At 40.6% G+C, this 27,991-nt stretch overlaps 1 protein-coding gene across 3 annotated transcripts in view; it reads right to left on the bottom strand.

Moving 5' to 3' along the window:
• The window catches only part of PLXNB2 (plexin B2), a 150,152-nt gene extending 122,873 nt beyond the window's left edge, over positions 1–27,279 (bottom strand). For all 3 annotated transcript variants that reach the window (XM_069976770.1, XM_069976761.1, XM_069976786.1), the window contains exon 1: positions 27,104–27,279. The gene's annotated coding sequence lies outside the window, so the exon portion shown is untranslated. The remainder of the gene's footprint in view (positions 1–27,103) is intronic.
• Between the last annotated feature and the right edge of the window lie 712 nt (positions 27,280–27,991).

The raw sequence follows: 27,991 nt of genomic DNA, 5'->3' as shown, positions 1-27,991 counted from the left end.
CGGAGTGTTCCATTCATCACGCATGTAAGAGGATTTACTGATTGTTGCCAATTAAATTGAATAAAGAAAAAGTAAAAGTATTGCACCTGCCCAAATATATATTTTTCTAAACTATACAGCTGCAAAAATGTCAGTGTAGAGAAGCTATATAATAGCCCAAATGTATAAATCCAGCATAAGCTAAAACGATCAGGTTTTACCCATAGCAACCAATCCCAGCTCAGCTTTCATTTTCCAAAGCTTATTAAAGGGGTTATCCAGGACTAGAAAAAACACAGATACTTTCTTGTAAAAACAGCCCCCCCAAATATCCTCAGGTTGTGTGTGGTAAAACAAACTCCATTCACAACAATGGAATTAAGCTGCAAAACCCACTTCCAAACTGAGGATGAGAGCGGAAGAAAGCGGACATGTTTATTTATGAGCCCAGATATCCACCTTTAAGATATCACTGGTTGTTTACGGGCAATCTCAGACAGTTTGGGTTTCAAGTGGATTCTTATATCTGGAATACTTTATATGCCAACACACAAAAAGACTTTGTTTTAGGGGGAGGGGGCACAGAAAACTATTTTAGAGCACATAAATGCACAGAGAAACTAAATCTCTCAAATTATTAGAAAAAATATCTGACTCTTACTTTACATAGAATTTGCAGATTTTTCCCTTTGACAGGCTATGCCCCATCATCTACTAGTCAAGCAATGAATTTTACCTTTCACAACCGCCGCCCGTTTTCAAACAAAAACAGTATTTTTGCATGTATTTTGCATCAAAATGAGTTTCACTGCAGTGTATATTTTTCAGTCTATTTCAAATACACCAGAAATGACGCAGAGCCAGGCATCCAAAACTGCTGCAAGAGTAAAGGTATACAGCAGGCGCCCATGTCTACGTTTAGATGCTGTTTATTTCATGGTACACATTGCTAGGGGGAAAAGACCCCACGTGCACATATCCTAACCAAAATTTTCCGTTTGCTTTCCCACAGAAAAAAAATAAGCTACATTTTTCCATAAAAAAAAACCCGGAAAGCAAGTCTTTAAGTCAGTAATTCCAGCAGGTGTGAACATACCCTTATACTTCACCATACACAGTCATAAGAATGCTATATAACTTTTGGTGAGGTGTAATACATTGAAATCATGCACAAAATTAACACTACAACATGGGAGGACACCCTAAGGCTAGGCTCACACACCGTAAAATAAAAGCAAAATACCACTGTAACTTTGAGTGAAAATAAAACTGTGAATGAATAGGTAAAACAAGGCTGTATTTTGCAAAAGCAGGTGGTAAATAATGAGCCCGTTCAATATCTGGATGGTTGTAATTAATTATAGACGCTATTCTGTACTGTATGTGCACTGCCAGCAAATTTCCAACTGACTTCAATGAAGCGCATTAGTATATTGAAAATACGGCCATATGTTTACCTCAAAACTGTGGCTGTATTTAGGTATTATTATTTTACTCTGTGTGAACATAAAGGTCAGACATGACAGACAGATTTGCCGTGCCGATTCTAATTGAATACATGTGGGAAGAGTTTTTAACACCCCATCCACCACGTGGCAGAAAAATTCCTTATAATGGGAGGGAAGGGGTATGTCACAGGACTGCCCTTTGCGCCGTGTTGTTGACCTTCTCCTGCATTCACAGTAGCCAAAGAGAGTGGATCCCGATGATAATTAGCCACTGTAAACAAGTTTAGTCAGTGTCTGGCAGCCTGCACTATTCACTTCATAACCACAAGCTTAACACAAATGAAAGAGTCTCCGATGATACGTATGACCCAGGCTTCCTGTTTACAATACTTAATAGCTTGTTTTACAAATAACAGACTTCCCAAAATGACCAAGCAAAAAAAAAAATAAAATAAATAAATCTCTGTTCCTATTTCCTGGGTTCATGGGAACTAATAAAAAGTCACAGACCTTCGGTGGGACACTCTACAATAATGTCTCTTCAAGGCTTGTCTGCAACACAGAAGTCAGAAATAATAAACCGCCCTTAGTGCCTTATTACACAGAGTGATTATATGCCGAATCAGGCCGATTATCACTCTGTGTAATAAAGATAAGCTGAAGAAGCGGTGAGCGAGGAACAGGGCTGGAGGACACCTAAGGTGCCTGGACAGGCAAGTACGTGTACGTGTCTTTATTATTTTTACACCAAAGCAAGGGCTGAACGGACATCACTAACAATGTCTATGGAGCTCTTGCTGCACGATAATCGAGCCATGTATGGGCTCGGTAACTGAGGGCTGATCTAGCAGTTCTGATCTTGTTTACACTGTAATGTCAGGCCATGTAATACAGTCCTTAGCATGGCTATCACACAAAAAGGAAGTGAACCTGCCAAATGCTGACCAATATTATTCAATTTCATACTTTATCATGAGCTACTGTATCTCTTTACTTTTATTTTCAAGAATTAGGCTTACAACTATCAGTTCCACAAAGTATGAAACACAAAACCTTATGAATGACCGTGTGAATATAGACATAACAGTAGGTCCCACCTATCAGACCGCATAAAGCTGAAGAATATTTACATACAGGCAGCTTTGAGTGTTTATAGATAAATGATCAACTATGATCACAACGCAAAAAAATAAATGACACATTGGCTTCAGCTCTAGGGTTAGAAGGATACACTTTACACAGGGTAAATATGCAGTCATAATGGCTATATACCCAAAAATCACATACTTGAAATGTAGTTACTGCAAGAGATCTCAGTTTAGTTGGATGGTAATTACATTTCATTATGCTCACATTTATAGAAGACAACTGGAGTACTGTATAACATGCTCCCATTATACTGTATAGAACAAATGTGTGACATTTGGCCCATTGCCATTGGTAATTATTAGCAATACAGCCACTCAGCCCTTGTTTCGGCTCAAAAGCTGCAGCAACCGTTTTCCAAAAAAACAGCTTTGTGTGACACCAGCCTAGTACATATGACATTTTCCTGGAGCATATGCCCTGGAGCATAAGTATGAGAGATATAGCTGCAAAACTTAGCACAGCCGGTAACAGTATGAACACATGTAAACATTGAGAAGGTTGCAGTGCTAAACAGCACCACAGCCCCTTAGGCAGCTGATCAGCGGGTGGGCTGAAAGTCAGACAACCACCAATCTAACATTGATGGAGATTAAATTTAAAGGGATACTGTGGCAAAAATCTTTTTCTTTCAAATCAACTGATTTCAGAAAGTTATATAGATTTGAAAATTAACTTCTATTCAAAAATCTCAAGTCTTCCCATACTTATCAGTTGCTGTATGTCCTGCAGGAAATGTTTTCTTTTCAGTCTGACACGGCACTCTCAGCTCCCACCTCTGTCCATGTCAGGGACTGTCCAGAGCAGGAGAGGTTTTCTATGGGCATTTGCTGCTGCTCTGGACAGTTCCTGTCTCGGCCACAGAGATGTCAGACTGAAAATAAAACATCTTTTCCTGCAGGGAAGACTTGAGATTTTTAAATAGAAGCAAATTACAATCTATATAATTTTCTGAAACAAGTTGATTTGAAAGAAAGATTTTCGATGGATAAGCCCTTTAAAACCCTGGCTAACTCCTATAATCAAGATAAAGTCTATGGCCAAACTAGGCAACCCGATATTTGGCCAAGTGTGGTCGCTGTATGATCGTATGGCTATTTAAATATATTGTTGTTTGTAGATAATGATGATTTTACCGACCGCACAAAAATATCAGCTGGCAAGCAGGCGTTTGCTCGCTCATTGGCTGATCGCAGGCCAGTTATTGGGCAAATAAGCATTCCAAGGAATGCTTAAAGTGTAACTGTCATTTCAGGGTAATTTTTCTGAAAACAATAATATCTATCCATTATGTGTCTATGCAGAGGGGAGGGGCTGAGAGAAGTGAGCACGGAGCAGTCCTGCACAGCACAACACCCTGCAATCTTCTCTCAGTAAGTTCATAGATAAGCACTGACCTTTCTGACCCCAGAATCCTGCGGTTTAGGTGCCCAGACAGTCTACAAACAGCTGACCTTCATGTTTCCTCTTTCTGCTCCCTCGGCCCCTCCCCCCTCCATAGGATATAATGGACACAGCAGAAGCAGTCTTCACTGGCTTCTCTGTAATGAAGACGGCTTTCCCTGATAATGCACAGATAAGAAGTAAGAGGGGGGGAGGGGGGGAGGCTTGGAAATTGCTTTTTGAGTACAGAAAGAGGCTTTTTTTTGCCTAATAAAACCTATTATAGAGTTTCTTAAAATCACTTATACTACTGATTTCTGCAAAAAAAAAAAAAAAAAGAATAAAAATCTTTCTTTCATAACAGCGGCCACTATTGTGGAAAGAACATCCGTTATTTAAAAACAGCCTTTGATATTAAAGACAAACATCATTTTTACATAGTGTGAACCTACCCTAATAGTGATAATCGGCCTGTGTAAAAGGGCCTTAAGACCATACTCTAAAAGTTCTTGCTTGGAGACCAAACAATAAGGAAAACCTGTCAGACTCCTAAGCAATAAACGGAAGCTCCATTTTCATCAGTCATGTCAATTTGAAGCTTATAAAAATGATGATTTCTCACTTCCGAAAGGAAGAGCAATTTCACACCTTTTCTAACTAAGCCTCCCACCATCCCTGTGAGAGCAGCACTTGATTTGACATGAGCTGGCAGCCATAATAATCATACACTTTCCACAGTCTTCAGGCTGGAAATTATAGGTGCCAAGCTTAACTACATAATGCAGGTGATGTAGGAGAGATACTAAATCTGGAAATAAAAAGGGCATATTCTGCACACAAAAGGAGGGTGTCACATCAAGGATTTCTACACAATAGCAGCCTAGTCCTGGTTTATATTTTTAAATTAAACGTATACAGTCAAACTGTACACAAACTAGCAATACAAATCCTACTGGTGTATGGTATACTCAGATTGTTAATGGCTAACTAGAGGATACATAACACCCTTTCTTCCCTTGCACATAATAAAGGGGGATTCTAGGCTAAAATGATTGACGTCCATCTTGGCACCCCCATGATCAGCTGTTAAGAACAGCCATTCACAACAATGGGAGCCCAGCATCATCACTGAACATCAAATTACTTGACTTCCAGCTTTAATACTGAACTTCAGGAAAATGATCTCCTTACGAACTCAACTTCCCAGGAAATCAAATAATAAAATTCACAGAAGGGAGCAATGAAGGATCTATGCAATCACAGTTCCTAAAAAGAGGCACGAAGGTTTAACTTGTTCTGTAAGAAATTACAGATTATTAAAAGATAAATTTGGGTCTTACATTTGTTTACCTTGTATTGCATATTCTTTTAGGCTTTTTTTGTGTTTATATGAAGGTCACTCCAATGAATCACTGCATGAAATCCTCAAATGTATTCCCAAGTACAGGATAATAAGATTATCCTCTTTCTAACATATAGTTCCAGTTATATTATATAGGGAGGGAGGGGTATAGCTTGGTCATGGATGGTACAGAAGTTTCAGCTGTACACTATAATTGAATATTAGTCAGACTGGGCAATTAATGGTACATTTTGTAAACCAGAATGACTGGTTATCTTAAAATGCTAGCTGGTTCTACCTTCTTTGCAAAATAATTTCACACTGAATAAAATTTTAACAGAAACTTCTAAGTTATTCTTATTCATCATACAAACACAGGAAAATGTGAACAGTATCAAAAAGCGTTTATAGTCTTAAGGAGCCTATCATGAGCTTGTTTTTTGTGACAAATATTTTATTAAAGATTTTCAAGTTACAAAAATATGAACAGAAGACCAGAGATCACCTAGCCAAATAACAATAACCACATCATGAATTTCATGCTGCCCAATTCACAGGCACTGTTTTTTGGCCAATCTGGGAGCAAAAATTGATAAATTTTGCGCACTGGGATGACACACCTAACACAATGCCCTGCCTCTCTGCACCCATATAATGCATAAGGCAATTTTCAATTTTTTTAAGTTTGCGCTAGGTACAGAGCTTAATAAATGCGGCTCATAGATTTATGAGCAAGTTTTTGGGCAAAGATGAAATAGCTTTTTGCTTGCGTCCCCTACGCCAATGTTTCTTAACCCCAATCCTCAGCTACTTCCAACAGGTCTTGACTTAATGATATCACCATAGATGTTCTCTGTATGGGGTACCAGACTATAATTATATCTAGAGATGAGCGAACCTCGAGCATGCTCGAGTCCATCAGAACCAGAACGTTCGGCATTTGATTAGCGGTGGCTGCTGAAGTTGGATAAAGCTCTAAGGCCATGTGGAAAACATGGATATAGTCATTGGCTGTAATTATATTTTCCAGACAACCTTAGAGCTTTATTCAACTTCAGCAGCCACCGCTAATCAAATGCTGAACGATCGGGTTAGGATGGACTCGAGCATGCTCTAGCTTCGCTCATCTCTAATTATATCATAACTTACACCAGAAATCTGCCGCATTTCAGGACTGGTACAGACTTCTGAGTAGGGCACATGGACAGTGCATTAGATGCAACACATTTTGAGGCTTAAAGGGGTACTCCGGCGCTGATTACAAAAAAAAAAAAAAAAATCAATTAAACATATCCCCTTCCCTCTTAAGTTTGTCTCCGTTTGAATTTCCCGCTGTTTGCAGGTCACTGAAGCTCCAGTTGGTGTCATTTTTTCTTCGCATCCTGGTTTGTGGTTTCCCATGATGCACTTTGTCTCCTGTGATGTCTGAGGCTGTAAAACTGTTAGATTGCTTACAGTATGGGTCTCCAAACTGTGGCCCTCCAGCTGTTGCAAAACTACATTTCTCATCATGCCTGGACAGCCAAATCCAAAGCTTTAGCTGTCCAGGCATGATGGGAGTTGTAGTTTGCTTAACTGGCACATCTTGAACTAGCTTTCTTGCAGTCTCACCAGCTTCCTACAAGTCCAGCTCAACTTCTTGCAAAGGTGTCTCCTCGCTTTGTGCAAAAGGAAAGATCTCTCAACCAAGCAGCTAGACAGAGGGTGGGGCGACAGAGGCCTTGTCTATACATCTGTGTGTAGCCCATAATATAAGGTCAATGTGCTGGCCACATATCACGGACTGAACACTTATCTTTGATGAGACACAGCATCATAATTCAGTCAGGAGAAGGGCGCTCTTAACACATTCTTTCGCGGCTGTGTCACATAAAGAGGGCATAACATCTACGGGGCCGTCTTGCTCACATAGCCACCGAGTGGGGAGAGAGGGATGCAGTAGCTAGTTTTACTGATCAGCCATTGTCTGGACACATGGACCTTGACAGATCAAAAATGTTTTGGGACACGTCAAAAGTTAATCTGCAGGTGCACTTTACTACAAACTATATTCTACCTATGCTACAAGTACAAAAATCTATGAAATGATACAAGTCCCTGTAGATATTATGGACATTAACAGTGTTGCCCTATGTCTATGGTGTATTATGCTGCCCTTACTGATCCTTCTTTGCCCCGACATCTGTTGTCATGGGTGAGTTGGCTGGTACACAAGTAAACAGTTTTATCCAAAAGCTCTGCACACCTTGGATCTTAGGGTCCATTTACACATAAAGATTATCTGCCAAAGATTTGAAGCCAAAGCCAGAAACAGACTATAAAGAGATCAGATCATAAAGGAAAGACTGAGATTTCTCCTCTTTTTAAATCCATTCCTGGCTTTGGCTTCAAATCTTTGGCAGATAATCTCTGCGCAAATGGACCCTTAAAACTGTAGTATAAAGAACAAAGAGGGAAATTTAGCAATGGCTTTGCACCTAATTTTAGGCGAACAATTGGATTTTTCGACCATTTTTTAAAATCTAAGTTCTATTTATGAACCAGTATTTAACGGGGGAATATTTTTTAGATCCAACTCTTTGTTAAATCTGCCTGTTCTGAGTATTCACCCAAAAATATGCATATTCCGGGATTAGGGCTCAATTTATCATTTGCAATTTTTCAAAAAGCCGCACAAACTGGTGTAGGCCTACATCTGGTCAGTACCAGGTGAATTTGCTTGAACAATTTTTGCCTTTTTGTGACCTTTTATTTAGATACATTCACTATAGCAGGGCTACATTTTAATAAATCAGTCACAAAATATTGGAAAAAAAATACACCAATCCTCATTACAAGAGTCACACAAATTAGTCTTCTTAGTAAATGTCCCCCAAATAGTCTTGGACATGATGATATGGCTCCCACACAGCCCTGTTCTTAAAATTGGGACTGTCTAGGATTACATGAAGAGACATAAGGATGTGAGCAAAGCTACAACCACAGAGATCTGTGGTTAGTTCTCCAAGATATTTGACTGTGTGAAAATATGCCTAGAAGAACCGATGCTGGGCAGTCACATCAAATATTCATGTAATTTACAATTCTCTTCTGTTCATTCACTGTGCATTTTGTTAATTAATTTAAAAAAAAAAAAACTATTACCACATCTATTTTTGAAAGCACAAGCTACAGTTAGTCATCAATTGGTCACCCTTCAGCTAAAACCTGGAGAAAAACTATAATGAAAAGATTTGCCCCTTTTAGGTTTTGGATCCACTGGTGGTTCTGGCTAAAACCACCAAAATACTTTTCCAACCTGAAAATGTCCTTTTAAAAGATGAAATGTATTGGCATTTAGTCAGTCACCAGAGGACGTTGGTCATGAAAGGGTTGATCCGTTTAATGTATAACCTAGTAAATGTATTTAACGTGCCAAGAGCACGGTGTAAATCAAAGTCCATGCACACAACCTGAAGAGATTCAACAGTGTGCAGCGCCAAGTATTGTCTTACAACATGGATGGAGGACTTCCGGTCTTAAAAATTCTAAATTACTCTATGGGATCCAACCTTTTTGAAGTGATAAAAAGTAATGTCAAAAAGAAACAACGGCATTACAGTAGCAAAAACCCACTCATGTAAATTATGCTCAGTAAGAACCCCTTTAACTCTGGATTAAAAGGGACAATGCGTGGCTGAAAAATAATATGAAATGGTCACAATGTAGAATAATACAGGGCTGGACAGAGAACCACCACTTGCAAAAGCTGTTTATTGTTGCAAGAGATCAGTTTTGCAGTTCCTAATGCCAATCTTCTATTTGAGTACATAACAAATGACACTATAAAATTACTTTACATGGAGTTGGAATAACTAAGCCATACATGAACTCTGAATTTCACCTCTTTGCAAGACATAAGCATAAAGGGTTTTCCAGCATTAAACATGGCTACTTTTTTTTTCCAGCAAGAAAACATAGCTACTTTTTCCCCAAAAAAGGACCACACCTGTCCTCAGAATGGATGTGGTAACTCTTCTCCATTCGCTTCAATGGTACGGAGCTGAAATATTACACATATACATACACACACACACACACTAAAGACAAGGGTGGTGCTGTTTCTGAAAGAAATCAGCTATGTTGTTTTAATCCCGGATAACCCCTTTACAGATTAACTCAACCATAAAATGTCATACTAACAAATAAGAAAACTGCATTTGGGGGGGGGGGGGCGCAAATTATAGGCCACGTTTATAATTAAAGGATATCTCATAGGAATTCCACAGTTCTCATGATATAGGGCTATTTCTGTACAGCGTCTGTACAAGAGCATCATTTCAGCAAATGAGCCTGGGAACTTTTTTGCCTTCCCAAATGTGTACTGTATTTACTTGACACCAACACTGATGTTTATCAGCCCATTGGGACAGCATAAACTAGTAAACATTTAACAGTAGTAAGCACATATTAAATTGCATCCATGCATATAGAAATTATTTCTACTACTGGCACTAAGTATCCACAACAGAGCCCAAAGCAGCCAACTACAGACTCCAATGGAAGCAGGATAAAAGAGTTCAGTTGTTCCTGACATCGAGGCCTACAAAGCCACTATATTCTTTTGCACCATATCCACTCTGCTTTTCTAATTCACAAAAAAAAAAAAAGTGTCATAAATAGGTCATAATTTCTACTGATCCCACAGGGATGTGCAGCCACAAGAATTCAATTCCTCCACATGTCCTCAACCCGCAGCCCAAATCCCTCTAATTTGTAAAGGGAGATGATCAAATGAAACAATTATCATAGATTTATAAATATACAGTACAGAAGGGTAACACTTAAAAGTAATCTGGAGTTAGCTGCCCATTTTGTGAATCAGTGTCATCCCATTTGGTCTGTTCTCACACATGAACTAGTGTAGTATCAATGAGCCTTAGGCTGCATTCAGACGTTCCATATGGAGCATGGACGTGGAATGCCTGTAATGGACTTCTCCCCCCGCCTGGGCAGCATCTGTGATAAGATGCTGGGAGCGGGGGAACTGTACAGATATGCGCCACCTTGTAATGACAGGGTTGCGGGGCTGCTTCATTACAGCGCGCCACACGTGTAAACAGGGTCATGACCAATACTGCAAAGAAAAAAAAAAAAAGCACACATCCTAGTGTAGACCCAAAATTTCCGCACAGATCACTATCTTCTATGTAGTGGTCCATGAAGCACGGAGCTCTACTGATGCACATTGGTAGTGCAGTTCAGGGCCATGGGTCCACGGATGAGGACTGCAGTGCAGATGTGTAAACAAGGTCTTATTCTTCAGTGCAAGGTGTCAAAGCTTCTGATCTGATGCAGGCTGTACAACCTCTTCCCATTCCAGACCCTGACTGACAAGCAAGGATAAGGGTGGGAGGGGGAGTGAGGACATGTGACTGTCCCCAGCACTTTCACTTCAGGCACTTGGGAATAGCTCTTTGACTCTTTACTCCGAAGAATAAAATATTTTTTCTTTGTTATAGAAGCACACACGGATATATGACAGGTACCATAGGTCTCCTTGTTCTGACAGCTACAGTATATAACAGTGTCAGCTGTTTAGAATATGAACTTTTTTTTTTTTATTCCATTCATTGTCACAGAGGTGGGGCTTAGCATCCATTGATCCACCTCACCATGCCTAGGTCCAAAGCTGTAATCCACACTGTCTTGTGTGTTAGTGTTGATGCATCTGGATCAGGGCAGGCTATTATTCAGACAGGTACGCTGCTGGACTATTAGCCTGTATTCTCACATACCGAGGAACAGAAACCATGCAGCCCTGGGGTCACCAATAGCCGTAGAATGCTGCTGATCAATCCTGCCAAGTTTGCATGGCTACTGGTAAACATATGGGGGCTTGGGTTCTGACATAAATGTTGTTAGGTATATAAACACAGCCTTACAACAAAAAGTTGGAAAATAAAATTGTGCCCTTTGGTTAATAGAGGCAAAAAGAGAACACAGGAAAGTTAGTTTGCTGTATTCACGATTAAAGCGATATACTGCAGCACTCCTCTACTTATAGTAATGAGTTTTCTGTATTCATGAGTCAGCTGAATTCTTTATAGCACTCCTTTAAGCCACAACTTTGTCATTTTGTGCAGGGGAATGGACTTTTCTCACCAACATGATGCTTTTCCAGAGAGTAGCATATATACTGTAGACGACATCCACATCAAGGAAAAAAAACAAAAAAAACCCAGACAACTGTGCATTGGGTAGCCACAGTCACAACTGTAGTGGGGTAGATAAATAAACATAAAAATAAATCTGTTTTGAGCATTTCTATATGAATAACAAGCTTCATTTAACTGACCAAGCAGATATTACCTTTTACTGAAATACCAAAAGCTGCATATGAGCATGTTCATTGGATTTACAAAGATTCTAGAATGAACTAAAAACAAATAAAATTACCTCCTGTAAAATGGCGATCCACATGGCCACATGCTGACTCGGGTCGATCATTAACCAGGCTTTTCGGGACTGCATACTCCTGACTCTAAACTAGCTGCAGTCAATCCATCAGATTACAGATTGTGTTAACAAACTGTCAGTGTTACCACTGTGAAGAGACTGTTTCAAGGTTTGCTATTCGATTGCATATGCATGAGTAGAGACTACATAGGGCCCAGAAGTGATGAGTTTATGCTAATTTGCATAGCTGGCCAAACTGCAACCTGAGAGCACTCAGAAAAAGATTTCTAGCATCCTACAGACACTATGCATTGTGTAAGTTTAGGCTGCATTCACACGTTCCGTGAAGTTGCAGACACAAATTGCTTTCTATTGGGCTGTTCAGACGTTCCGTGTCTGCACGGATCAGTGGCGTTAAAAAATAGGACACGTCATTACTCTGAACAGATGCAAGGAAAGGATTCCCTATAGAAATCAATGAGATCCGTGTTTTTCATGGATGTACATGTATGTGACATCTGTGGTCATCCGTGAAAAACATGGATGTGATGTAATTAATGTAATTTAAAATGGTTTAAACAGATCCATGAAAAAAAGGCAGTCACAGACATTTTGCACGGATCACGGAGACAGCTAGCAGACCAGAATCACAAAACAGGAAAAAAAAAAATGAACGTGTGAATGCAGCCTGAGGTTCGATTTCCACATATCCTTTTGGATGCGTTTTGAATGCTGTGGAAACCACAATCCCAGTTCTCCCTCAAATAGCTGCATGGTGTTGCTGGGAATAACAAATTCCAAACACATATGTGGAAACACAGACTTAAAAGGGTTGTTCAGGTCTATAATATTTATGAGGTGATCAATGTCAGATCCACGGGGTGCTAACACCTAGCACCGCAGCCGATCAGCTGTTTGGCGGAGTAAATGGTGCCGGAAGCTCTGAGCGTTCTACTGCGTAGTGGTGGCACAGGTTAATGCAGTTCAGTTCCTATTTATAGGGGTTATCCAACGCTACAAAAAATGGCCACTTTATCCCCTCTCTTCTCTCCAGATTGGGCAGGGTTTGGAACCTAATTGCACACCTTAACTTGGGACAAGAGAGGGGGAAAAGTGGCCATGTTTTGTAGCGCTGGATAACCCCTTTAACTGAACAGGAGTTGAGCTGCAGGAACTCATGCCACAACTACACAATAGGTACAGGGGTCTAAAACTTCAGATGTGAAGTTTCAATTATTTTATGACAGTGCTTATTTAAATAAGCACAAGAATGGAGAAATGATCAGGCTGACTAAAGGGCAACACCAAAAACATGACATTAAAGGGAATATCTGGCCCTAAAATTAAAAGCTTATCCTCATGATAGCCATTGAGTTGAGGCATTGGTTCTAATTCCCAGCACCCCTGCTGGTCAGTCATTTCAAGGGGCCATGGTGCTCTGTAGCCTCAATGTTTATTGCAGCTTATCCTGGCAATTGTCATAGTGGTATGTCAATTGCCAGTGGTTTGAGGTAACACAGTGTTGTCTTTACTTTACTTCAATGGGAGCAGAGCTCCAGTAACCCTGCTCCACCACTACAGTTATTGGCGCATGGCTTCCCGCCCTGTTCTTTGAGAATGTGTCAGAGCCAAGACTCATTGGAACAGTTGATTAGACATTAGTGGCCTTCTGGAGGAAGTGCAACATTTTATAGCACTGGAATTTACCCCTTCAATTTACTACATAAGAGTTTATAGTTTCATGAATGAATCACCTTGAAACCTTTTCAATTTGTTCTCAGTCTTTATAAGCTATTGACTGAAATATCTGCTTAACATCTTTCCTTAGAACTCCATACTATATAGAATACCATATTCTCAGTAATCCCTCATGGAAATGTATGATTAAATTGGCAACTGGGCTTACCATCTCTTATGTCCGTTGGGTGTTTTCCTACAAACTCCACCGATAATTGCAGACAGCACCTGGACTTACCATTGGGTGTCTTTACACAGATTTATCTGACAGATTTTTGAAGCTAAAGCCAGGAATGTATTTGAAAAGAGGAGAAATCTCAGTCTTTCCTTTATGACCTGTTCCCCGTCTATAGTCTGTTGCTGGCTTTGGTTTAAAAAAATATCTGACAGATAAATCTCTCTGTGTAAAGGCACATTTCATTAAAGTTCAGGTCACGTTTACAATGCTGGATCTCAAGTGGCTGCCAGGACCAAGTGCTGGGGTGTCCTAAATCCCTGGTTTAAGGCTGCATACGAGGTTAATTGTTGGTTTATAGGATAGGTAGCTGCATGTACCATGAGACCGTTTTCTTCCTACTGCTCAGAACTTGCACAGACAAAGATCCAGTAACTGAATGGGGTATGTATACACACAAAGGGTCATATTTGGTTCAGCAATTTCCCAAGAGTGTGCAAACTCTAGCCGCACTGCTCATTTGTACAATCCACAGCAACATGTCAGGATACCAATCAAAAAAAAAATCAAATACAAAAAAAATCAATACAGACTTAATATTTTTCCCTAATATCTGATAAAGCGTTCCATCATTTAGCAATAATTAGATAAGGCAATAAATAATTTGTTTAGATTGTAAAAATCTCAGGATGGTTAAAAATACTATAAAATCCTAGAACTGCATGATGAATTAGGAATACAAAATGCAGGCATGTCCTTACAGGCCTGTCGTCTCATATCTCGCCCTACCCAAGTACAAGAATGGCTATTTCATAATATAACCCAGTAAGTGCATTCCATCTGGAAATCCCCTGCCTTGTCTGGCATTCTGTTAAGGAATCCAGTTTAAAGACACTCCTACAGAAACAAGCCTATATAAAAAAAAAAACAGCTAAAAGTAGTCAGAAACTAAGATGCACATGATTAACCCCTTAGTGAACTAGCTATTCTAATTCCTAATGACCAAATTTTTGCAATTCAAGAGACATAACTTTCTCACTTTTCCACTATGGTGAGTGGAAAAGAGTAATTAGTGGACATTTAAGTCCAGAGTTTTTTTACACCAGGCTTGAAAATGCCCATTTATGCCTAGCGACACCCCTGACTATGGTCAAAAGCAACCATGGAATCTAAAGTCATGGTCAAAAGTTTTGAGAATGACACAAATATATTTTCAAAAATAATTATATTTTCACATGATCTGCTGCCCTCTGGTTTTTATGTGTGTTTGTCAGATGTTTTTATCACATACAGAAATATAATTGCAATCATATTATGAGTAACAAAAGCTTATATTGACAATTCTCCCTGGCATGCTCTCAATCAACTTCTGGACCAAATCCTGACTGATAGCAGTCCATTCCTCCACAATCAATGCTGGCATTTTGTCAGAATTTGTTGGATTTTGTTTGTCCACCCGTCTCTTGATGATAAACCACAAGTTCTCAATGAGATTAAGATCTGGGGAGTTTCCAGGCCATGGACCCAAAATCTCTATGTTTTGTTCCCGTAGCCATGTAGTTACCACCTTTGCTTTATGGCAAGGTGCCAAACTGCTCTTGGATGGTTGGGAGAAGTTGCTCTTGGAGGACATTCTGGTACCATTCTTTATTCATGGCTGTGTTTTTAGGCAAGACTGTGAGAGAGCCGATTCCCTAGGCTGAGAAGCAACCCCACACATGAATGGTTTCAGGATGCTTTACAGTTGGCAGCGCTCACCTCATCTTTTCCGAATAAGCTGTTTTCCAGATGTCCCAAACAATCGGAAAGGGGATTCATCAGAGAAAATGACTTTACCCCAGTCTTCAGCAGTCCACTCCCTGTACCTTTTGCAGAATATCAGTCTGTCCCTGATGTGTTTTCTGGAGAGAAGTGGCTTCTTTGGTGCCCTCCTTGAGACCAGGCCTTGCTTCAAGAGTCTTCGGCTCACAGTGCGTGCAGATGCACTCACACCTGCCTGCTGCTATTCCTGAGCAAGCTCTGCGCTGCTGGTAGCCCGATTCCGCAGCTGAAACACTTTTAAAAGTCCTGGCGCTTGCTGGTCTCTCTCGGGCGCCCTGGAGCCTTTTTCGCAACAATGGAACCTCTCTCCTTAAAGTTCTTGATGATGCGATAGATTGTTGACTGAGATGCTGACTGAGATGCAATCTTTTTAGCTGCGATACTCTTCCCTGTTAGGCCATTTTTGTACAGTGCAATGATCACTGCACGTGTTTCTTTAGAGATAACCATGGTTAACATAAGAGAAAAGATGCCAAGCACCAGCCTCCTTTTAAAGTGTCCAGTGGTGTCATTCTTACTTAATCATGACAGATTGATCTCCAGCCCTGTCCTCATCAACACCCACACCTGTGTTAATGGAGCAATCACTGAAACAATGTAATGGTGCGTTTACACAGACAGATTTATCTGACAGATCTTTGAAGCCCAAACCCGGAACAGACTATAAACAGGGAACGGGTCATAAAGGAAAGACTGGGATCTATCCTCTTTTCAAATCCATTCCTGGCTTTGGCTTCCAAAATCTGTCAGATAAATCTGTCTGTGTAAACGCACCCTTAGCTAGTCCTTTTAAAGGGGTAGTGCGGCGGTAAGAAATTATTCACAGAATAACACACATTACAAAGTTATACAACTTTGTAATGTATGTTATGTGAATGGCCCCCTTCCCCGTGTTCCCCGACCCCTGCCGTGTACCTGGAAGTGTAGTGCATTATACATACCTGATTTGTGTCGACCCTGATTCGCGGCTGAGCATAGTTATGACGCGGCAGAGGGGGGTCGGCATGAGGGACGGCAGGAGCGGGTCGGCCGGCCTCCCGAAGATTACATCACTGTCAGAAGACGGCGGGCGGGGGTCGACACGAATCAGGTATGTATAATGCACTACACTTCCGGGTCCACTCACATCCATAACATACTTTACAAAGTTGTATAACTTTGTAATGTGTGTTATTCTGTGAATAATTTCTTACCGCCGCACTACCCCTTTAAGGCAGGGCTGCAATGGATGTTGAAATGTGTTTTGGGGGATAAAGTTCATTTTCTAGGCAAATATTGACTTTGCAAGTAATTGCTGTTAAGCTGATATTATAGTATAGGTACAAAAGATGATAGGGGGGCACTCACCATAAAACTTGACTTTTATTTTAATTCCATTAAAATCAATCCATTCTATTGGGGCGACTAGGACGCCAGCACCATGTGGTAAAGATATGCGACAGCTGTTTCGCATTCGTCAGCATGCTTCTCCAGACCGTCACATATGTTTACCACATGGTGCTGGCATCCTAGTCGCCCGGATAGAATGGATTCATTTTAATGGAATTAAAATAAAAGTCAAGTTTTATGGTGAGTGCCCCCCCTATCATCTTTTGTACCTATACTATAATATTGGAACTGTATCTCACGGGGAGGAGCACCCCTAACTCCTTTTTTGTGGGCAAAAACACCTACGGGATATTCCCAAAGGACTTCATTTATACTGCAATAGTGCCGATCACTGTTTTTTCATTGTGGTGTTATTAAGCTGATCCCTCTTTATAACATTCTAGAGTGAATGCAAATTGCCATTTTAAAAACTGAAGCAGTAGACTTTATAAAAATTAATATCTGTATCATTCTCAAAACTTTTGGCCATGACTGTAATTTACGAGTCAAAGGGAGGGGGCTCCTTCATTTAGCTGAATGTCCCCCTGTGTTTTAAGCAAAGTTTTTACATTTTTAAAAAGGTGGTACAATTTTTATAGGGCTACTTTTTTTTTTTTTTTTAAAGGTGGAGGGAAATCAGACCACTAAGACCCAAACTGATCACAAGAATAACAAATGCACACCCTCAAAGGTCTCTTCTTGCAATTCAAATCTTTATCCAAAAGTTTTCTTACAAATACCGAATAAATACAAGTTCTTCACCCAAGTACACACTGCAGCTTAAAGATCTGTCCTGCGGTCCGTTTGGCAGGTGATGCAGTAATTGTGCTAAAAAACTACTTTTAAACTGGCAGCCCCGGGAGTTTTTGTTCCCCTTACTTTGCACCACCCCTCCGTCCCTCCTCCCCACCCTCTTCATCATTAGGAATGCCACTGGAACATTTTCTCCATGCTGAACATTTGCACAGGTGTCTTAACGATCCAGCCCATGTGTCGTCCTCTCACAGCTGACGAATAGGAGGCAATCTGCCTGGAGCATTCCTAATGATGAGGAGGGCGGGGCGGAGGGACAGAGGGTGTACCAGCCTAATGCATACACAATATAGGCCACTCCCGTAGGGCACAGGGCTGCCAGTTTAAAAGTTGTTTTTTAGCACAATAACTGCATCACCTGCCAAACGGCCCCCAGGACAGATCTTGGATTAAAAGCAGCTATCTGAAGGTACAAGCGGTTTAGCGGGAGGGGGGTGTCAGATTGCGGGTACAGAGTCGCTTTAAATTAAATGGTGAAATTTCTGAACACATAGAAAACTAACAATAGAACATGTTAGAGTTAACAGTGGAACCCAAACCTCGTTTTACATGACACAGAACAGAACTGATATTTTTGTATGGCGCAAAGCCATCTTGTCAGAAGACTGGACGAATCTGTTTTCTCATTGGTTTTATGGAGGTATCACACTTGCATGCAGATTATTCATAAATATTACAGTGCACACATATGTTACCTGGTGCAGGTGCATAAGCCAAAAGTTTATGAAGTCCACTCAGTTTCCCTTGTCTCACTACAGTGAATAAATAAGATTTCAATGAAAAGATTCCCGATTTGAATATTTTGTTCATTTGAAACATTTATTAGTGAATTGCGAAAAGGTTAAATCATTTTGTTTTTATAAAACATTTCACTTTTTTTTTTTATTCCCCACACTGGGTTTCAAACCCATCTAAATGAACAAGGCCATTTTTAATTAACAGCTAAAAAGTGAGGCCTTTTGTCATTACAAAACAAGTGATGTTACTGTTAAGTAAATGAAATTCTCTGTGGGTAACGCGAGTAGTCTGACAAGGGACCTAGTCTAGACATCTGTAAAGTAAGCCGATCAACACACAGAACGGTAAGTACACAGTGCAGCAAAGTTGGGTTGTTTTTTTTCCCATTAAGTTATAAAATAGGACAAAAATGTTGTGATTTTGCTGTGGCTGCATGGTAAATAAAGACAAAACACACAATTGAATCTTGCCATATAGATCCAACCTAGGAGAAAGTGATTTTTACCTGTATCCATGTCAATGTTTCTGAATACTGCAGCAGCTCTCGGAGTTTTAGATATTCATAATTTCTTACTCATACAATTTATGATTAGTTTAGAGCTTCTTGAAGGGTGCAACTACACTCACACAGAAAACTGATTAAAAGAGGCAACTTATCATAGAAGCATAGTAAGCCATGAACTTTTACCTGGGTAATGGCAGATTAGAAAATGAAAGTGAATTCTTGGTTGTTTGCCTTTATTCGCATGATAGCCCGTCCTTGATTCAGTGTTGGGAAATAAAGCATGAGAAGGAATGTGGGTGGAGAGGAAATTCTAGACCATTCTATTCCAACCTCAGGTTCTAGAAGTTTTTTCTGTAAATTTCTATATGCTGAACTCACAACAAATGTTCAGTACATGCACTTATATCAGTACAGCATTTAAAAGAGGCATTCCCATATCTGCCAACTATGTCATGTCTATAGAATATGCCATAACTGTTTGATAGATACGGGTCCCACCTATGTCCAGAAGGGGACTTTCAAATCCCATGTAATCCTAAGGCTGTAGTCACACGTACAGTAACAAAGTACACCTATGTTGAAGGTGTACTTTTTCCTACATGCTGATGTGATGGATGTATTGTTTATACTGTATATATTCCTTTTGAAAATATTTGAAAAAGAGAAGCAGAGGTGCAACAGAAATCCCATTGAAGCAATAGGACAGGAAGAATGACAAGCAGAATCTGCTCATAAATTTCGCCCACGTAAGTGTGCAAGGGCCCTAATAGAGGAGCATGTAGGCAGCTGAAATTAAAGTGATGACATACTGTAACCAATAGCAGGGCAGCTCTTATGGGCTTAAACATTGCTTTAGTGCTTTAAAATATCAAATTCAAACTTAAAGGGGGACATTTATGAATGGCCCGCCCGAGGCGTAGGCCAGAGGGAAGGTGCAGATTCGCCCCTTCTCCCTGCCATACGCCCCGCTCGCCCGATGGGCTGGCTGGGGAGCGTGACAAGGCGGGGAGGAGACGTGGCCTCCTCCCGTGCCTCATTTATCATTAATAAATCATGATCCAAATCTACACTTGCTGGAAGCAGGTGTAGATTTAGATTGCCGGCGCAGATTCGGGGGAAAAGGGTGCGGGGCCTAATATAAGACCGGCATGCTTGTTTCATTCATTCTGAATATAAATAGGTTTACTTTTAAGTAAACAGAGAAATTACAGTAACGGTTAGGACTTACATTATATACTGCCCATGTGTTTATGACTTTATGTAGCATAGTCACAAGCCACTGCATAACCCTAATGTAAACGAGAAGTCTGGAGAAATTCATAATTTTCCAGTGGAGACAGAGGTGGGGAGGAACTCCTACCAGGCTCCTGGAGCTGCTTCTAAAGGGATGTCATGACTCGGCTGATGGATTGCCCACTTAGCCAGTCAGTTGCTGGGGTGGGACACCGCTGCAGACACTGATTGGCTAATTAAAGAAAATTATGACTTTTCCACAGTTCTTCTTAACTTTAGTAAGAATAAGCAACAAGCTGATATACAGTATCTATAAACTAGATACATCCAGGCACCAGTGAGTTTGACTTTTTTGGCCAGTTTATAATATAATCATGTTTCTCTTCATGATCAAATGACGACGGATGTGATTTAAACAGAAAACAAACACAAATACATTCACTCTAATAAGAACTTTGTTTTTTTTCTCAGCTAGTTTGCACAGCAAGGAATAAAAAGCTTTTGGAATGCACACTATGTATTGATTCGGCCAGCTTCATACAATAGTAATGTGAATGCACTTAATTCACAGGACAATTAAACCTTGGGTTAAAAGGCTCCCACGGAGCTGAACAAGTGCAAAGGTTTACAAATTATACTGTCAGGAAGCCAATAATGGATCAGATTGTGAATGCATCAAAACAAAGTTTCCTTGCGGATTAATCAAATATAAGCAACACTGGCAGAGGAGCCATTCATATCCAAGATAAATGACTATATAGAAATGTAGCAGAAATGCTAAAAAGGAAACTTGCCAGCACTGGGCAATTTACGTACTCCCTTAGACCTCACGCAGAGTGCAGAGCCAAGTGCAGGAGGCTAGAAGGTGGGACCAAGAGTCTTTGTCGTTCTGTACTATAGATTCATAGCTTATATAGTGTTCCATGCTTCTGGGGGAGAATAGCACCTTACGACCACCCGTCTTTTTTTGCATGTTTGATGGCAGTTTTTTTTTTTGCTTTTTTTTACAGCCATCATTTCAAGCCCAAATAACTTCCGTTCTTTCAAAATAACGCCCATTATTTGTGGAATAACGTCCACGGTTTTAAAATAACAGCCAGAAAAAAAGACAAAGTGTCACTGTTTCAAATGTGTGCTTAGACCCATACCGATTGTGAGAACAAGCCAGGAGAAGACCGCACTTAGCATAGTGAGTCAGGCTCATAATGTAAGTCTATGGAGCCCAACTCTTTTACTGACACAAAGAGGGGAGCGGACCGTGCTGCAGCGCTCGTTCTAACAACTGGTCCGGGTCTGAGTGTTCTGAGCGATCAAAACTTTTGAAACGTCTCCATGACATGTCAAAAAGTTTTTTGAAACAACAGTGACACAAGTGACAAATAAAATTTGGAAGGCATAGGTATACTATAACTGTAACTTTAGTAGACCACTCTCCTTACGTACCAGTCTGTCATTTACTTTATTCATGTAATGTATACTTTATTTTACTTTACAATTTTAACATTTACTCCTTATATGTACAGTGCTTTGAAATATAAAAAAATATGAATGGGCACACATCTGCATTTAAACATCCTATGTATAACTAGTGAGATCTCATTCCTTCCTATTGGTGCATAAGCATTTTTTAGATCCCGGCAGTCCCCATGATGCTCAGGATAATGTTAAAAATGTTCCCGTTGCTGAAGAGAGCATTTCTGATAACTAATGCAGTTTCTTATGTGATGTGTGTCCAAGCGGTTTCAATTCTTAATTTTTTCATTGTTACAACTCGATGCATATTTTAACTATGTGTCATTTTAGGACCGTATGAATTGTATCTATATCTTTTATTTTGTTACATTTTTGTTACATTTATATTAAATCTTACATAAACTTTAAATTTTTAACACTATATTGCATTTCTAACTAGAGGACCAACAGCTTTTTCTGAAAACTCAGTTTATACCTTGGCAAGTATTTAAAAAACAACAGAGAGCCCATACTTATCTGTCTGCGCTCCCCTGATGTCCGCCAGGATGGATGTTCTCGCCTCTACTTCAGAGACTGACTTTTTTTTTTCCCCCCTTTTGAGACGAGACAGCATTGTGGCCAGTAATTGGCTGAGGGGACTTTCAGTCCCAAGACAAGTCTGTCTCAAAAGTAAAGGCGGAATCGTCTCATCCAGAGCCCTTTAGAAGGACATTGGGGTGGGGTTGGGGTTAAGAACAGAGAGGTAAGTATAAGCCCTCTTTTTTTTTTTCATATATACTGCCAATTGATAAACTGAGTTTTCCCCAAACAGTTAACCCCTTTAATTTTATGTCCTATTGTCCTAACAAAATGTATATATGATTTAGCATCATTTCACCATTTATTGACAATGTTGTATCTGCCAGTCCTGGCCTGTTTACAGGTCTAATCCCTGGAATCATATGGATGTATAGGACCACCGTGAAGCCTGATTTGGCCACTGTAATAGGGGTGTGTCTTATGTTTTTGTAAAACCAGCAAGTAAAATAAAAACTTATGCAAAGGGAACAGATTGTATATTGGGAGCCCCTCTAGATGAAAGCAGCCTTCATATCACTTAACTTTCCTACATAGGTTGAAAATCAAAAATAAGTACACGTTTACAACTATAAAAGTTAGACATGTGCAACATCTCAAATGTTACATTATGATCTTGGAAACAGAATTATTTATTACTTATGAAGAAAGACCAGGCAGACCCTCAAGGCAAATAAAAAAAATACTATGAAATGCCTCTGTCAGTGGTCCTGTGACTATAAAGAAGAAGCAGGGGTTATATATAATGCATGCAACACAGCGCTTCAATAAAACTCACAAACTTCATAGCCTGTGTCTCATTTGAACTGCAAAGTAAAGCAGAGTACCACCACAGTGAAAACAACAACAGAGTGGAGAATTAAAAATTAAAAAAAAAAAAAAAAAAGACAAAGAGGCCCTGAGCTCAAATGTTGATTTGTGTACATTTGCATTCAGGACCATAATAATGGCCCATTTACACTGGCAAATTATTGGCTGAGCGAGCGTTTATAGGAAAGCTTATTCCTGATATCTAGGTTGTGTAAGGCCTCATTCACACAATCAGCGATTTTTCAGGTCCACAAAATACCCTATTTTTTCTCCGTGATCTGTGGAAAATCATCTGTATTTGCATCCATAAAATCTTTTTTTGTAAAATGTTGAACTGGTTAAAAAAAAAAAAAAAAAAAAAAAAAGGGACTAGTGTGCTCTAGTATTCTTAGATCTGATCCGCATTTTTAACGGACGTCCGCTAAAAACACAGATCCCACAGACTTCTATTGATAACCACTACCACAATCCGCACTAGAATGTCCTATTTTTTTACGGAACGGACTGCACATCAAAATGTAAACGAACTGTATGAATAGCCCTATGAAAAAAATAAATGAATACTAAAGTTGAACTGTGATTCCGGATGCGCCATTACAGACAACTTTGCGGAACGTGTGAATAAGGCCTAAAAGGGTTAGCGATCATTATCAGTCGCACATCACCCTGTCTATACTGGTGATGTGTGGCCAATGTGTGAAGGCTTTACATAAGCCAATTATTGCTAACAAGCGTTCCTAAGAACGCCCATGTAAAAGGGTCAGCGATTAGTTGACGAGCAAGCAGATCTCGCTTGTTGGTTGATTTAAACCTTTGGGCAGCAGTAAAATCATCATCGGACGCACCTCTGTCTAAAAGGCCCTTTACACAGGCCGATTATCATGCAAAAATTTAAGTGATAATCTTTTGGTGTAAACATGGCAACAAACAACAAATGAAAATCAGTTCATATGTCGATCGCATCTTTTCAACTGACCTCAAAATCACAAAACCGTTCAAGTCTTTTAGTGTGAACACTCGCTGTTCAAAGTATATAGATACGAAAACAATTACGAACACAGTATATACACAAATGTAAACTACAATCGCAATAATGACGTTTCATAGTAATTTATTTTCTCATCAAAGTACCCATAGTTTAAAAACAAAAATCATTGCTTGCTGTCCACCAAACAAGCTGCAGATACAGAGAACGTTGTGCAGCCTGGCCGCATAATTGTGCCTGGTAAAGGCCCTGCAAGCGAGCGCCTATCTTGCTTATCTTCGATATCGGGTCATGTAAAACGGCAATGATCATAAAAGTCAGTGCTTTTCATCATGCACCCATTGGCCTGTGTAGATGGGCCATAAGGTCAGGTTCAGACATGGTGGACATGTGGTGTAGATTCTATTCTGCAGCAATTTACATTATAAACACGTACCGAAAAAAAACAAAGCACGCTGTAAATTTTTAATTGGGTTTGTGATTTCAACTAAGCGTAAGTTTACATGCAGCAGAGAAATTTGTGGATGCAAATCAGACATGGATTTTGCACTGGGAAGACATTAGATTGTATGCTTTTAAAGGGTGAAATGCACTGTGAAAATCAACAGCTTTTCTGGACAGGAATCTGAAAATCTACAGCATGCTCTGATGTTTGTGTGGATTTTTTCCACAAAGTGTTTTACCAATCTCAGCCATTTGCTTTACAGTGGCTCTTACCCTTTGTAATGTAGCAGGGATACCTGCATGTAAAACATTTACAGTGGAATCACCAAAGATTTGTAGCTAATGGTGCGTTTACACATTTATCTGACAGTTTTTAAGCCAAAGTAAGGAATGGATGTGAGAAGAGGAGAAATCTCAGTCTTTCCTCTATGACCTGTTCTCTGTTTATAGTCTGTTCATGGCTTCGGCTTCAAATATCTGTCAGATAAATCTCTCTGTGTAAACATACCATAACTCGGTGGTGTATGTACCTACCCTGAAGCTTTTGCTCTTAAGAACAGAGGGGGTTTCTGTGGTAATAAATAGTGGAGGTGAAAATAGCTTTAGAATATCAGGGTGAATACATGAGGATGAGACACAACACTGCTAAATTAAAGAATTGTGAGACATTAGTATAATCTGACAACCTTTCCTTATTTCATACTACCTATAAACCTTTTCTACACCCTGAATTACTTACCACATTGAGAAGACTACAGCAAAAAAAGGTTAATTGAAAGTCACTGTGGTTAGTGTATCTCCTGTGTAATGTAATGTATCCCCCAATAAGACAAGGGAAAACACAAACAAAGCTGGGTGGAATTTAGTAGCAGATTAGATTGCACAGTATCAAGTAAATACAAAGTACAAACACACTGTAAGCATTTAGAGTCTCCAAACTTACTTTACAAGTAAAATCAATGAAACTAATAAGCATTGCATAGACAGAATGATAAATTATGAGACTAGCCTTTGGAAATACACACTGACCACTAGTACACCACAACCTTGGCTACAGTCACAGTATATGACAGCCTTCTCAAGACGTGGTCTAAACCATGCGGAAAGGAGTTGTTTTCATGAGACCACCTTTTAGAGGGGATAAAATCTGGTATTAATCTAGAGCTCTCATTCTTAGAGATCCAGAGCCTGGCTACATTGTAGACACTGCCGGCTCCAGAACATTCTAACATTCCAAAGCAAGAAACAGCAGAAGAGATTCTTCTTCCTGGAGCTGCCGGCTCCGCCACAGTGAGGTGACCCTGGGTGTGTTCACACCTTCATTTACCTGTTCTCATCACACCGCAAAGTTAGAATGGAGAGGGCTGGTCAAACGTCAGCTATGGTGAAAAACAAATAGGACCCAACATGTCTACACAGATCAGCCACAGATGTCCTCTCCCCTGCCCTCCAAAACAAATACTGCAAGGAGACAGATCACAAACCTTCATTATTAGTCGGCTTTTTCCTTTTAGGATATGTTCACACATAACTGAAATGCTGCCGATTTCTCACACTAATTGTAATAGGGAATTCAAAAATATGCAACATTTCTGTCCTGTGTGAACATAACTTTACAGTATGGAGAGAGAATGCTCAGCCATCTTTCTAGCAACCACTTCTAACCGTACCCCTTCCTTGTCACTGTATACCTTTCTTCCCCTATATCTCTTTATTAAGAAGATAAATCTGTATAGGCAGGCATGATCAAAACCTATAGATATGTTAGTGTTAAGGAGGGAAGTGTTTTTAATAAGAAACTGAACACAAACAAGAGGCCAAAGTCTGAGGTGAGTTGGGGAAAAGATTATAAGCAACATGGAACAGTTACTGAAAAAGTAGTAGATGCTTGGAACAAACTTCCAGCAGATGTGGTAGGTAAATCTACAATAACTGAATAATACAATGTCATAAACACATATCTATCCTGAGACAATGAGAGGAAACACTAAAAGGGCAGACTAGATGCTGCCAATAATGTTTCATTAGGCAGCCCTTACAATAGTGTGCCCATCAATCACTAATCACAGGTCTTCTCAATCTGACAACACCCACCCCCATGTTCACAGCCCATGCACCCTCAGTCTGACACCTAGTAGCAGCACACCCCATCATTCCATATAGCACAGCCCCCTAAGGTCACCATTCCCCCCAATAAATCCCCTATAATGCTGATCCTGAGCAATATGATCAGACAGGAATACATGATACATCAGATACTGTATAACAATCCAATTCTACAGCCTGTAAGTGCTACATGTATGCAGCATGGTGACAAGTCTTAGTTCACACGGGAACTTCTCCTCACATGCAGACAGAGTGTAAGTTGTGCGCCAGATAAGGGCACAATGGCCGGGCACGGAGCCGGGCACCACTCAGCATGGCTCAGTATAGGTGAGCAAAGGTCGCCAGCAGCCGCCCACACCCAGACACTTTATACATGTCCCCATGTACTGAGCAGGTAAGTAGTCACTGGAGCCACAACAAGAACTTACATGGCTGCAGAGTGGGCGCCCACCTCCTCCTCCTCCCCCGCCCGAGCCCGGGGCTGCTCACTATAAGTTCATGTCAAAGTCCAGAAAGGAAAGCGGGAGCAGCTCCCCCAACACGGCTGCCCGCAGCTCCAACAGGTGACAGCAGCCTCACTCACCCGCCTCACAGCCGTGTCCCCGTAGTGCAGCCTCAGTCAGCCGGCGGCGCCCATAGCTCAGCGGAGAGCTGTGTGCGGCGATTCCCTTCTGGTGGATGAGAGGAGCCAGGCACAGACACACCTGTGGGCGATGCACACATCCGCTCCCCAGCACAATACCAGACAGGAAACAGAAAAAAAAAATCCAGCGGAGAAAAGAGAGAGGGAGCGAGGGAGAGACGAGTCCTCCTCCTCCTCCTCCCCTCGGCTCAGGATCGGGTTACAGCCTGTCCGTGCGGAGGAATGGTGGGGGGCGGGAAAGAGATAGGGGGCGCCCTCAGTGCTCTCCCTCACTGCCTGCACCATCCATAACAAAAGAGCCGCCACTTACTGCCCCTCACTGGGGTATTATCACCTACACACGGGGTGGGACGCATTGTTCTATCCACCCCGGCCGTCTGTACAGCGATTACCTCATGACGGGATTGAGGCTGAATTCTCTGTACAGTGCATGGCCGTGGTGCTCTATCCCTGATAGGATATGTCATGAAATGTCTCACTCAATCTATGATATTTGATACGTGAGACATTTTTGTAGGGACACTCATCAGTTTTTACTATAGAGCAACAACTGCAGTCCGCATGACTCCAGTGAGGTGCCAGTGGTGTGCAGCGGTTAGGGTATGTTCACACATAAGTAAATCAAACAGAATCCCGCCTGCCTCAATGTGCCATGGCCTGTCTATGGGAGAGTGTGCGCTCCTCCGCATCCGACGCTCTCCGCTCAAAGAAGTGACATGTCGGAGCATTCACTCACATCGGGACACTGAGCACGGCGGGAATCCACCGTATATGCTCAGTGTGAACATACCCTTAGGGCATGGGTCTCCAAACTGCGGCCCTCCAGCT

This window comes from Dendropsophus ebraccatus, chromosome 1 (assembly GCF_027789765.1).
Source record: "Dendropsophus ebraccatus isolate aDenEbr1 chromosome 1, aDenEbr1.pat, whole genome shotgun sequence".
Taxonomy (NCBI): Eukaryota; Metazoa; Chordata; class Amphibia; order Anura; family Hylidae; genus Dendropsophus; species Dendropsophus ebraccatus.
The sequence above is the reverse complement of the archived record's forward strand: the minus strand, read 5'-3'. Positions and strand labels throughout refer to the sequence as shown.